We start from the raw sequence: 12372 nt of genomic DNA, 5'->3' as shown, positions 1-12372 counted from the left end.
ACACAAAGTTACTTTTCAGTTGCAATCTCTATTCCATATATATATATGGGTAGGTACTAGCTCCAACTCGGTTTGACAGTGAGAACTGCAGGAACGTCAACCCGGCACTAGGAAACAGACTGAGAAAGCAGAGAAAAAGTGTCTCCTGCAACCCGATCCCTTGGTGCTAGATGAACGAACGTCTCTACACTTGCTCAGTTCTGAGAGGTAACTGTGTGTGAAAGCCGTCCATCACCTAGCTAGTTGGGAACACAAAGTTTCTTTTCAGTTGCAAACTCCATTCCATACATATATATGGGGATGTACTAGCTCCAACTCGGTTTGACAGTGAAAACTGCAGGAACTTCAAACCGGCACTAGGAAATAGACTGAGAAAGCAGAGAAAAAGTGTCTCCTGCAACCCGTTCCCATGGTGCTAGATGAACGAACGTCTCTCCACTTGCTCAGTTCTGAGAGATAAGTGTGTGTGAAAGCCGTCCTTCACCTAGCTTGTGGGAACACAAAGTTTCTTTTCAGTTGCAAACTCCATTCCATAAATATATATGGGGAGGTACTAGCTCCAACTTGTTTTGACAGTGAAAACTGCAGGAACATCAAACCGGCACTAGGAAACAGACTGAGAAAGCAGAGAAAAAGTGTCTCCGGCAACCCGTTCCCATGGTGCTAGATGAACGAACGTCTCTCCACTTGCTCAGTTCTGAGAGATAATTGTGTGTGAAAGCCGTACTTCACCTAGGTTGTTGGGAACACAAAGTTTCTTTTCAGTTGCAAACTCCATTCCATACATATATATGGGGAGGTAGTAGCTCCAAATCTTTTTACGGTGAAAACTGCAGGAACTTCAAACCGGCACTAGGAAACAGACTTAGAAAGAAGAGAAAAAGTGTCTCCTGCAACCCGTTCCCTTGGTGCTAGATGAACGAACGTGTCTCCACTTGCTCAGTTCTGAGAGATAAGTGTGTGTGAAAGCCGTCCTTCACCTAGCTTGGGGGAACACAAAGTTTCTTTTCAGTTGCAATCTCCATTCCATACATATATATGGGGAGGTACTAGCTCCAACTCGGTTTTACAGTGAAAAGTGCAGGAACTTCAAACCGGCACTAGGAAACAGACTGTGAAAGCAGAGAAAAAGTGTCTCCTGCAACCCGTTCCCTTGGTGCTAGATGAACGAACGTCTCTCCACTTGCTCAGTTCTGAGAGATAAGTGTGTGTGAAAGCCGTCCTTCACCTAGCTTGTTGGGAACACAAAGTTTCTTTTCAGTTGCAAACTCCATTCCATACATATATATGGGGAGGTACTAGCTCCAACTCGGTTTGACAGTGAAAACTGCAGGAACTTCAAACCGACACTAGGAAACAGACTGAGAAAGCAGAGAAAAAGTGTCTCCTGCAACCCGTTCCCTTGTTGCTAGATGAACGAACGTGTCTCCACTTTCTCAGTTCTGAGAGATATGTGTGTGTGAAAGCCGTCCTTCAACTAGCTTGTTGGGAACACAAAGTATCTTTTCAGTTGCAAACTCCATTCCATACATATATATGGGTAGGTACTATCTCCAACTCGGTTTTACAGTGAAAACTTTACTAACTTCAAACCGGCACTAGGAAACAGACTGAGAAAGCAGAGAAAAAGGGTCTCCTGCAACCCGATCCCTTGGTGCTAGATGAACGAACGTCTCTCCACTTTCTCAGTTCTGAGAGATAAGTGTGTGTGAAAGCCGTCCTTCACCTAGCTTGGGGGAACACAAAGTTTCTTTTCAGTTGCAATCTCCATTCCATACATATATATTTGGAGGTACTAGCTCCAACTCGATTTTACAGTGAAAAGTGCAGGAACTTCAAACCGGCACTAGGAAACAGACTGAGAAAGCAGAGAACAAGTGTCTCCTGCAACCCGTTCTCTTGGTGCTAGATGAACGAACGTCTCTCCACTTGCTCAGTTCTGAGAGATAAGTGTGTGTGAAAGCCGTCCTTCACCTAGCTTGTTGGGAACACAAAGTTTCTTTTCAGTTGCAAACTCCATTCCATACATATATATGGGGAGGTACTAGCTCCAACTCGTTTTGACAGTGAAAACTGCAGGAACATCAAACCGGCACTAGGAAACAGACTGAGAAATCAGAGAAAAAGTGTCCCCTGCAACCAGTTTTCATGGTGCTAGATGAACGAACGTCTCTCCACTTGCTCAGTTCTGAGAGATATGTGTGTGTGAAAGCCGTCCTTCACCTAGCTTCTTGGGAACACAAACTTTCTTTTCAGTTGTAAACTCCATTCCATACATATATATGGGGAGGTACTAGCTCCAACTCGGTTTTACAGTGAAAACTGCAGGAATTTCAAACCGGCACTAGGAAACAGACTGAGAAAGCAGAGAAAAAGTGTCTCCTGCAACCCGTTCATTTGGTGCTAGATGAACGAACGTCTCTCCACTTTCTCAGTTCTGAGAGATAAGTGTGTGTGAAAGCCGTCCTTCACCTAGCTTGGGGGAACACAAAGTTTCTTTTCAGTTGCAATCTCCATTCCATACATATATATGGGGAGGTACTAGCTCCAACTCGGTTTTACAGTGAAAAGTGCAGGAACTTCAAATCGGCACTAGGAAACAGACTGTGAAAGCAGAGAAAAAGTGTCTCCTGCAACCCGTTCCCTTGGTGCTAGATGAACGAACGTCTCTCCACTTGCTCAGTTCTGAGAGATAAGTGTGTGTGAAAGCCGTCCTTCACCTAGCTTGTTGGGAACACAAAGTTTCTTTTCAGTTGCAAACTCCATTCCATACATATATATGGGGAGGTACTAGCTCCAACTCGTTTTGACAGTGAAAACTGCAGGAACATCAAACCGGCACTAGGAAACAGACTGAGAAATCAGAGAAAAAGTGTCCCCTGCAACCAGTTTTCATGGTGCTAGATGAACGAACGTCTCTCCACTTGCTCAGTTCTGAGAGATATGTGTGTGTGAAAGCCGTCCTTCACCTAGCTTGTTGGGAACACAAAGTTTCTTTTCAGTTGCAAACTCCATTCCATACATATATATGGGGAGGTACTAGCTCCAACTCGGTTTGACAGTGAAAACTGCAGGAACTTCAAACCGACACTAGGAAACAGACTGAGAAAGCACAGAAAAAGTGTCTCCTGCAACCCGTTCCCTTGGTGCTAGATGAACGAACGTGTCTCCACTTTCTCAGTTCTGAGAGATATGTGTGTGTGAAAGCCGTCCTTCAACTAGCTTGTTGGGAACACAAAGTATCTTTTCAGTTGCAAACTCCATTCCATACATATATATGGGTAGGTACTATCTCCAACTCGGTTTTACAGTGAAAACTTTACTAACTTCAAACCGGCACTAGGAAACAGACTGAGAAAGCAGAGAAAAAGTGTCTCCTGCAACCCGATCCCTTGGTGTTAGATGAACGAACGTCTCTCCACTTTCTCAGTTCTGAGAGATAAGTGTGTGTTAAAGCCGTCCTTCACCTAGCTTCTTGGGAACACAAACTTTCTTTTCAGTTGTAAACTCCATTCCATACATATATATGGGGAGGTACTAGCTCCAACTCGGTTTTACAGTGAAAACTGCAGGAATTTCAAACCGGCACTAGGAAACAGACTGAGAAAGCAGAGAAAAAGTGTCTCCTGCAACCCGTTCATTTGGTGCTAGATGAACGAACGTCTATCCACTTTCTCAGTTCTGAGAGATAAGTGTGTGTGAAAGCCGACCTTCACCTAGCTTGTTGGGAATACAAAGTTTCTTTTCAGTTGCAAACTCCATTCCATACATATATATGGTGAGGTACTATCTCCAACTCGGTTTTACAGTGAAAACTGCAGGAACTTCAAACCGGCACTAGGAAACAGACGGAGAAAGCAGAGAAAAAGTGTCTCCTGCAACCCGTTCCCTTGGTGCTAGATGAACGAAACTCTCTCCACTTGCTCAGTTCTGAGAGATAAGTGTGTGTGAAAGCCGTCCTTCACCTAGCTTGTTGGAAACACAAAGATTCTTTTCAGTTGCAAACTCCATTCCATACATATATATGGGTAGGTACTAGCTCCAACTCGGTTTGACAGTGAAAACTGCAGGAAATTCAAACCGGCACTAGGAAACAGACTGAGAAAGCAGAGAAAAAGTGTATCCTGCAACCCGTTCATTTGGTGCTAGATGAACGAACGTCTATCCACTTTCTCAGTTCTGAGAGATAAGTGTGTGTGAAAGCCGACCTTCACCTAGCTTGTTGGGAATACAAAGTTTCTTTTCAGTTGCAAACTCCATTCCATACATATATATGGTGAGGTACTATCTCCAACTCGGTTTTACAGTGAAAACTGCAGGAACTTCAAACCGGCACTAGGAAACAGACGGAGAAAGCAGAGAAAAAGTGTCTCCTGCAACCCGTTCCCTTGGTGCTAGATGAACGAAACTCTCTCCACTTGCTCAGTTCTGAGAGATAAGTGTGTGTGAAAGCCGTCCTTCACCTAGCTTGTTGGAAACACAAAGATTCTTTTCAGTTGCAAACTCCATTCCATACATATATATGGGTAGGTACTAGCTCCAACTCGGTTTGACAGTGAAAACTGCAGGAAATTCAAACCGGCACTAGGAAACAGACTGAGAAAGCAGAGAAAAAGTGTATCCTGCAACCCGTTCATTTGGTGCTAGATGAACGAACGTCTATCCACTTTCTCAGTTCTGAGAGATAAGTGTGTGTGAAAGCCGACCTCCACCTAGCTTGTTGGGAACACAAAGTTACTTTTCAGTTGCAATCTCCATTCCATATATATATATGGGTAGGTACTAGCTCCAACTCGGTTTGACAGTGAGAACTGCAGGAACGTCAACCCGGCACTAGGAAACAGACTGAGAAAGCAGAGAAAAAGTGTCTCCTGCAACCCGATCCCTTGGTGCTAGATGAACGAACGTCTCTACACTTGCTGAGTTCTGAGAGGTAACTGTGTGTGAAAGCCGTCCATCACCTAGCTAGTTGGGAACACAAAGTTTCTTTTCAGTTGCAAACTCCATTCCATACATATATATGGGGATGTAGTAGCTCCAACTCGGTTTGACAGTGAAAACTGCAGGAACTTCAAACCGGCACTAGGAAATAGACTGAGAAAGCAGAGAAAAAGTGTCTCCTGCAACCCGTTCCCATGGTGCTAGATGAACGAACGTCTCTCCACTTGCTCAGTTCTGAGAGATAAGTGTGTGTGAAAGCCGTCCTTCACCTAGCTTGTGGGAACACAAAGTTTCTTTTCAGTTGCAAACTCCATTCCATAAATATATATGGGGAGGTACTAGCTCCAACTCGTTTTGACAGTGAAAACTGCAGGAACATCAAACCGGCACTAGGAAACAGACTGAGAAAGCAGAGAAAAAGTGTCTCCGGCAACCCGTTCCCATGGTGCTAGATGAACGAACGTCTCTCCACTTGCTCAGTTCTGAGAGATAATTGTGTGTGAAAGCCGTACTTCAACTAGGTTGTTGGGAACACAAAGTTTCTTTTCAGTTGCAAACTCCATTCCATACATATATATGGGGAGGTAGTAGCTCCAAATCTTTTTACGGTGAAAACTGCAGGAACTTCAAACCGGCACTAGGAAACAGACTTAGAAAGAAGAGAAAAAGTGTCTCCTGCAACCCGTTCCCTTGGTGCTAGATGAACGAACGTGTCTCCACTTGCTCAGTTCTGAGAGATAAGTGTGTGTGAAAGCCGTCCTTCACCTAGCTTGGGGGAACACAAAGTTTCTTTTCAGTTGCAATCTCCATTCCATACATATATATGGGGAGGTACTAGCTCCAACTCGGTTTTACAGTGAAAAGTGCAGGAACTTCAAACCGGCACTAGGAAACAGACTGTGAAAGCAGAGAAAAAGTGTCTCCTGCAACCCGTTCCCTTGGTGCTAGATGAACGAACGTCTCTCCACTTGCTCAGTTCTGAGAGATAAGTGTGTGTGAAAGCCGTCCTTCACCTAGCTTGTTGGGAACACAAAGTTTCTTTTCAGTTGCAAACTCCATTCCATACATATATATGGGGAGGTACTAGCTCCAACTCGGTTTGACAGTGAAAACTGCAGGAACTTCAAACCGACACTAGGAAACAGACTGAGAAAGCAGAGAAAAAGTGTCTCCTGCAACCCGTTCCCTTGTTGCTAGATGAACGAACGTGTCTCCACTTTCTCAGTTCTGAGAGATATGTGTGTGTGAAAGCCGTCCTTCAACTAGCTTGTTGGGAACACAAAGTATCTTTTCAGTTGCAAACTCCATTCCATACATATATATGGGTAGGTACTATCTCCAACTCGGTTTTACAGTGAAAACTTTACTAACTTCAAACCGGCACTAGGAAACAGACTGAGAAAGCAGAGAAAAAGGGTCTCCTGCAACCCGATCCCTTGGTGCTAGATGAACGAACGTCTCTCCACTTTCTCAGTTCTGAGAGATAAGTGTGTGTGAAAGCCGTCCTTCACCTAGCTTGGGGGAACACAAAGTTTCTTTTCAGTTGCAATCTCCATTCCATACATATATATGGGGAGGTACTAGCTCCAACTCGGTTTTACAGTGAAAAGTGCAGGAACTTCAAACCGGCACTAGGAAACAGACTGTGAAAGCAGAGAAAAAGTGTCTCCTGCAACCCGTTCCCTTGGTGCTAGATGAACGAACGTCTCTCCACTTGCTCAGTTCTGAGAGATAAGTGTGTGTGAAAGCCGTCCTTCACCTAGCTTGTTGGGAACACAAAGTTTCTTTTCAGTTGCAAACTCCATTCCATACATATATATGGGGAGGTACTAGCTCCAACTCGTTTTGACAGTGAAAACTGCAGGAATTTCAAACCGGCACTAGGAAACAGACTGAGAAATCAGAGAAAAAGTGTCCCCTGCAACCAGTTTTCATGGTGCTAGATGAACGAACGTCTCTCCACTTGCTCAGTTCTGAGAGATATGTGTGTGTGAAAGCCGTCCTTCACCTAGCTTGTTGGGAACACAAAGTTTCTTTTCAGTTGCAAACTCCATTCCATACATATATATGGGGAGGTACTAGCTCCAACTCGGTTTGACAGTGAAAACTGCAGGAACTTCAAACCGACACTAGGAAACAGACTGAGAAAGCACAGAAAAACTGTCTCCTGCAACCCGTTCCCTTGGTGCTAGATGAACGAACGTGTCTCCACTTTCTCAGTTCTGAGAGATATGTGTGTGTGAAAGCCGTCCTTCAACTAGCTTGTTGGGAACACAAAGTATCTTTTCAGTTGCAAACTCCATTCCATACATATATATGGGTAGGTACTAGCTCCAACTCGGTTTGACAGTGAAAACTGCAGGAAATTCAAACCGGCACTAGGAAACAGACTGAGAAAGCAGAGAAAAAGTGTATCCTGCAACCCGTTCATTTGGTGCTAGATGAACGAACGTCTATCCACTTTCTCAGTTCTGAGAGATAAGTGTGTGTGAAAGCCGACCTTCACCTAGCTTGTTGGGAATACAAAGTTTCTTTTCAGTTGCAAACTCCATTCCATACATATATATGGTGAGGTACTATCTCCAACTCGGTTTTACAGTGAAAACTGCAGGAACTTCAAACCGGCACTAGGAAACAGACGGAGAAAGCAGAGAAAAAGTGTCTCCTGCAACCCGTTCCCTTGGTGCTAGATGAACGAAACTCTCTCCACTTGCTCAGTTCTGAGAGATAAGTGTGTGTGAAAGCCGTCCTTCACCTAGCTTGTTGGAAACACAAAGATTCTTTTCAGTTGCAAACTCCATTCCATACATATATATGGGTAGGTACTAGCTCCAACTCGGTTTGACAGTGAAAACTGCAGGAAATTCAAACCGGCACTAGGAAACAGACTGAGAAAGCAGAGAAAAAGTGTATCCTGCAACCCGTTCATTTGGTGCTAGATGAACGAACGTCTATCCACTTTCTCAGTTCTGAGAGATAAGTGTGTGTGAAAGCCGACCTCCACCTAGCTTGTTGGGAACACAAAGTTACTTTTCAGTTGCAATCTCCATTCCATATATATATATGGGTAGGTACTAGCTCCAACTCGGTTTGACAGTGAGAACTGCAGGAACGTCAACCCGGCACTAGGAAACAGACTGAGAAAGCAGAGAAAAAGTGTCTCCTGCAACCCGATCCCTTGGTGCTAGATGAACGAACGTCTCTACACTTGCTCAGTTCTGAGAGGTAACTGTGTGTGAAAGCCGTCCATCACCTAGCTAGTTGGGAACACAAAGTTTCTTTTCAGTTGCAAACTCCATTCCATACATATATATGGGGATGTACTAGCTCCAACTCGGTTTGACAGTGAAAACTGCAGGAACTTCAAACCGGCACTAGGAAATAGACTGAGAAAGCAGAGAAAAAGTGTCTCCTGCAACCCGTTCCCATGGTGCTAGATGAACGAACGTCTCTCCACTTGCTCAGTTCTGAGAGATAAGTGTGTGTGAAAGCCGTCCTTCACCTAGCTTGTGGGAACACAAAGTTTCTTTTCAGTTGCAAACTCCATTCCATAAATATATATGGGGAGGTACTAGCTCCAACTCGTTTTGACAGTGAAAACTGCAGGAACATCAAACCGGCACTAGGAAACAGACTGAGAAAGCAGAGAAAAAGTGTCTCCGGCAACCCGTTCCCATGGTGCTAGATGAACGAACGTCTCTCCACTTGCTCAGTTCTGAGAGATAATTGTGTGTGAAAGCCGTACTTCACCTAGGTTGTTGGGAACACAAAGTTTCTTTTCAGTTGCAAACTCCATTCCATACATATATATGGGGAGGTAGTAGCTCCAAATCTTTTTACGGTGAAAACTGCAGGAACTTCAAACCGGCACTAGGAAACAGACTTAGAAAGAAGAGAAAAAGTGTCTCCTGCAACCCGTTCCCTTGGTGCTAGATGAACGAACGTGTCTCCACTTGCTCAGTTCTGAGAGATAAGTGTGTGTGAAAGCCGTCCTTCACCTAGCTTGGGGGAACACAAAGTTTCTTTTCAGTTGCAATCTCCATTCCATACATATATATGGGGAGGTACTAGCTCCAACTCGGTTTTACAGTGAAAAGTGCAGGAACTTCAAACCGGCACTAGGAAACAGACTGTGAAAGCAGAGAAAAAGTGTCTCCTGCAACCCGTTCCCTTGGTGCTAGATGAACGAACGTCTCTCCACTTGCTCAGTTCTGAGAGATAAGTGTGTGTGAAAGCCGTCCTTCACCTAGCTTGTTGGGAACACAAAGTTTCTTTTCAGTTGCAAACTCCATTCCATACATATATATGGGGAGGTACTAGCTCCAACTCGGTTTGACAGTGAAAACTGCAGGAACTTCAAACTGACACTAGGAAACAGACTGAGAAAGCAGAGAAAAAGTGTCTCCTGCAACCCGTTCCCTTGTTGCTAGATGAACGAACGTGTCTCCACTTTCTCAGTTCTGAGAGATATGTGTGTGTGAAAGCCGTCCTTCAACTAGCTTGTTGGGAACACAAAGTATCTTTTCAGTTGCAAACTCCATTCCATACATATATATGGGTAGGTACTATCTCCAACTCGGTTTTACAGTGAAAACTTTACTAACTTCAAACCGGCACTAGGAAACAGACTGAGAAAGCAGAGAAAAAGGGTCTCCTGCAACCCGATCCCTTGGTGCTAGATGAACGAACGTCTCTCCACTTTCTCAGTTCTGAGAGATAAGTGTGTGTGAAAGCCGTCCTTCACCTAGCTTGGGGGAACACAAAGTTTCTTTTCAGTTGCAATCTCCATTCCATACATATATATGGGGAGGTACTAGCTCCAACTCGGTTTTACAGTGAAAAGTGCAGGAACTTCAAACCGGCACTAGGAAACAGACTGTGAAAGCAGAGAAAAAGTGTCTCCTGCAACCCGTTCCCTTGGTGCTAGATGAACAAACGTCTCTCCACTTGCTCAGTTCTGAGAGATAAGTGTGTGTGAAAGCCGTCCTTCACCTAGCTTGTTGGGAACACAAAGTTTCTTTTCAGTTGCAAACTCCATTCCATACATATATATGGGGAGGTACTAGCTCCAACTCGTTTTGACAGTGAAAACTGCAGGAACATCAAACCGGCACTAGGAAACAGACTGAGAAATCAGAGAAAAAGTGTCCCCTGCAACCAGTTTTCATGGTGCTAGATGAACGAACGTCTCTCCACTTGCTCAGTTCTGAGAGATATGTGTGTGTGAAAGCCGTCCTTCACCTAGCTTGTTGGAAACACAAAGTTTCTTTTCAGTTGCAAACTCCATTCCATACATATATATGGGGAGGTACTAGCTCCAACTCGGTTTGACAGTGAAAACTGCAGGAACTTCAAACCGACACTAGGAAACAGACTGAGAAAGCACAGAAAAAGTGTCTCCTGCAACCCGTTCCCTTGGTGCTAGATGAACGAACGTGTCTCCACTTTCTCAGTTCTGAGAGATATGTGTGTGTGAAAGCCGTCCTTCAACTAGCTTGTTGGGAACACAAAGTATCTTTTCAGTTGCAAACTCCATTCCATACATATATATGGGTAGGTACTATCTCCAACTCGGTTTTACAGTGAAAACTTTACTAACTTCAAACCGGCACTAGGAAAAAGACTGAGAAAGCAGAGAAAAAGTGTCTCCTGCAACCCGATCCCTTGGTGTTAGATGAACGAACGTCTCTCCACTTTCTCAGTTCTGAGAGATAAGTGTGTGTTAAAGCCGTCCTTCACCTAGCTTCTTGGGAACACAAACTTTCTTTTCAGTTGTAAACTCCATTCCATACATATATATGGGGAGGTACTAGCTCCAACTCGGTTTTACAGTGAAAACTGCAGGAATTTCAAACCGGCACTAGGAAACAGACTGAGAAAGCAGAGAAAAAGTGTCTCCTGCAACCCGTTCATTTGGTGCTAGATGAACGAACGTCTATCCACTTTCTCAGTTCTGAGAGATAAGTGTGTGTGAAAGCCGACCTTCACCTAGCTTGTTGGGAATACAAAGTTTCTTTTCAGTTGCAAACTCCATTCCATACATATATATGGTGAGGTACTATCTCCAACTCGGTTTTACAGTGAAAACTGCAGGAACTTCAAACCGGCACTAGGAAACAGACGGAGAAAGCAGAGAAAAAGTGTCTCCTGCAACCCGTTCCCTTGGTGCTAGATGAACGAAACTCTCTCCACTTGCTCAGTTCTGAGAGATAAGTGTGTGTGAAAGCCGTCCTTCACCTAGCTTGTTGGAAACACAAAGATTCTTTTCAGTTGCAAACTCCATTCCATACATATATATGGGTAGGTACTAGCTCCAACTCGGTTTGACAGTGAAAACTGCAGGAAATTCAAACCGGCACTAGGAAACCGACTGAGAAAGCAGAGAAAAAGTGTATCCTGCAACCCGTTCATTTGGTGCTAGATGAACGAACGTCTATCCACTTTCTCAGTTCTGAGAGATAAGTGTGTGTGAAAGCCGACCTCCACCTAGCTTGTTGGGAACACAAAGTTACTTTTCAGTTGCCATCTCCATTCCATATATATATATGGGTAGGTACTAGCTCCAACTCGGTTTGACAGTGAGAACTGCAGGAACGTCAACCCGGCACTAGGAAACAGACTGAGAAAGCAGAGAAAAAGTGTCTCCTGCAACCCGATCCCTTGGTGCTGGATGAACGAACGTCTCTACACTTGCTCAGTTCTGAGAGGTAAGTGTGTGTGAAAGCCGTCCTTCACCTAGCTAGTTGGGAACACAAAGTTTCTTTTCAGTTGCAAACTCCATTCCATACATATATATGGGGAGGTACTAGCTCCAACTCGGTTTGACAGTGAAAACTGCAGGAACTTCAAACCGGCACTAGGAAATAGACTGAGAAAGCAGAGAAAAAGTGTCTCCTGCAACCCGTTCCCATGGTGCTAGATGAACGAACGTCTCTCCACTTGCTCAGTTCTGAGAGATAAGTGTGTGTGAAAGCCGTCCTTCACCTAGCTTGTGGGAACACAAAGTTTCTTTTCAGTTGCAAACTCCATTCCATAAATATATATGGGGAGGTACTAGCTCCAACTCGTTTTGACAGTGAAAACTGCAGGAACATCAAACCGGCACTAGGAAACAGACTGAGAAAGCAGAGAAAAAGTGTCTCCGGCAACCCGTTCCCATGGTGCTAGATGAACGAACGTCTCTCCACTTGCTCAGTTCTGAGAGATAATTGTGTGTGAAAGCCGTACTTCACCTAGGTTGTTGGGAACACAAAGTTTCTTTTCAGTTGCAAACTCCATTCCATACATATATATGGGGAGGTAGTAGCTCCAAATCTTTTTTACGGTGAAAACTGCAGGAACTTCAAACCGGCACTAGGAAACAGACTTAGAAAGAAGAGAAAAAGTGTCTCCTGCAACCCGTTCCCTTGGTGCTAGATGAACGAACGTGTC

Source organism: Camelus dromedarius, chromosome 35 (genome assembly GCF_036321535.1).
Source record: "Camelus dromedarius isolate mCamDro1 chromosome 35, mCamDro1.pat, whole genome shotgun sequence".
Lineage (NCBI taxonomy): Eukaryota > Metazoa > Chordata > Mammalia > Artiodactyla > Camelidae > Camelus > Camelus dromedarius.
This window is presented reverse-complemented; position numbering follows the sequence as displayed.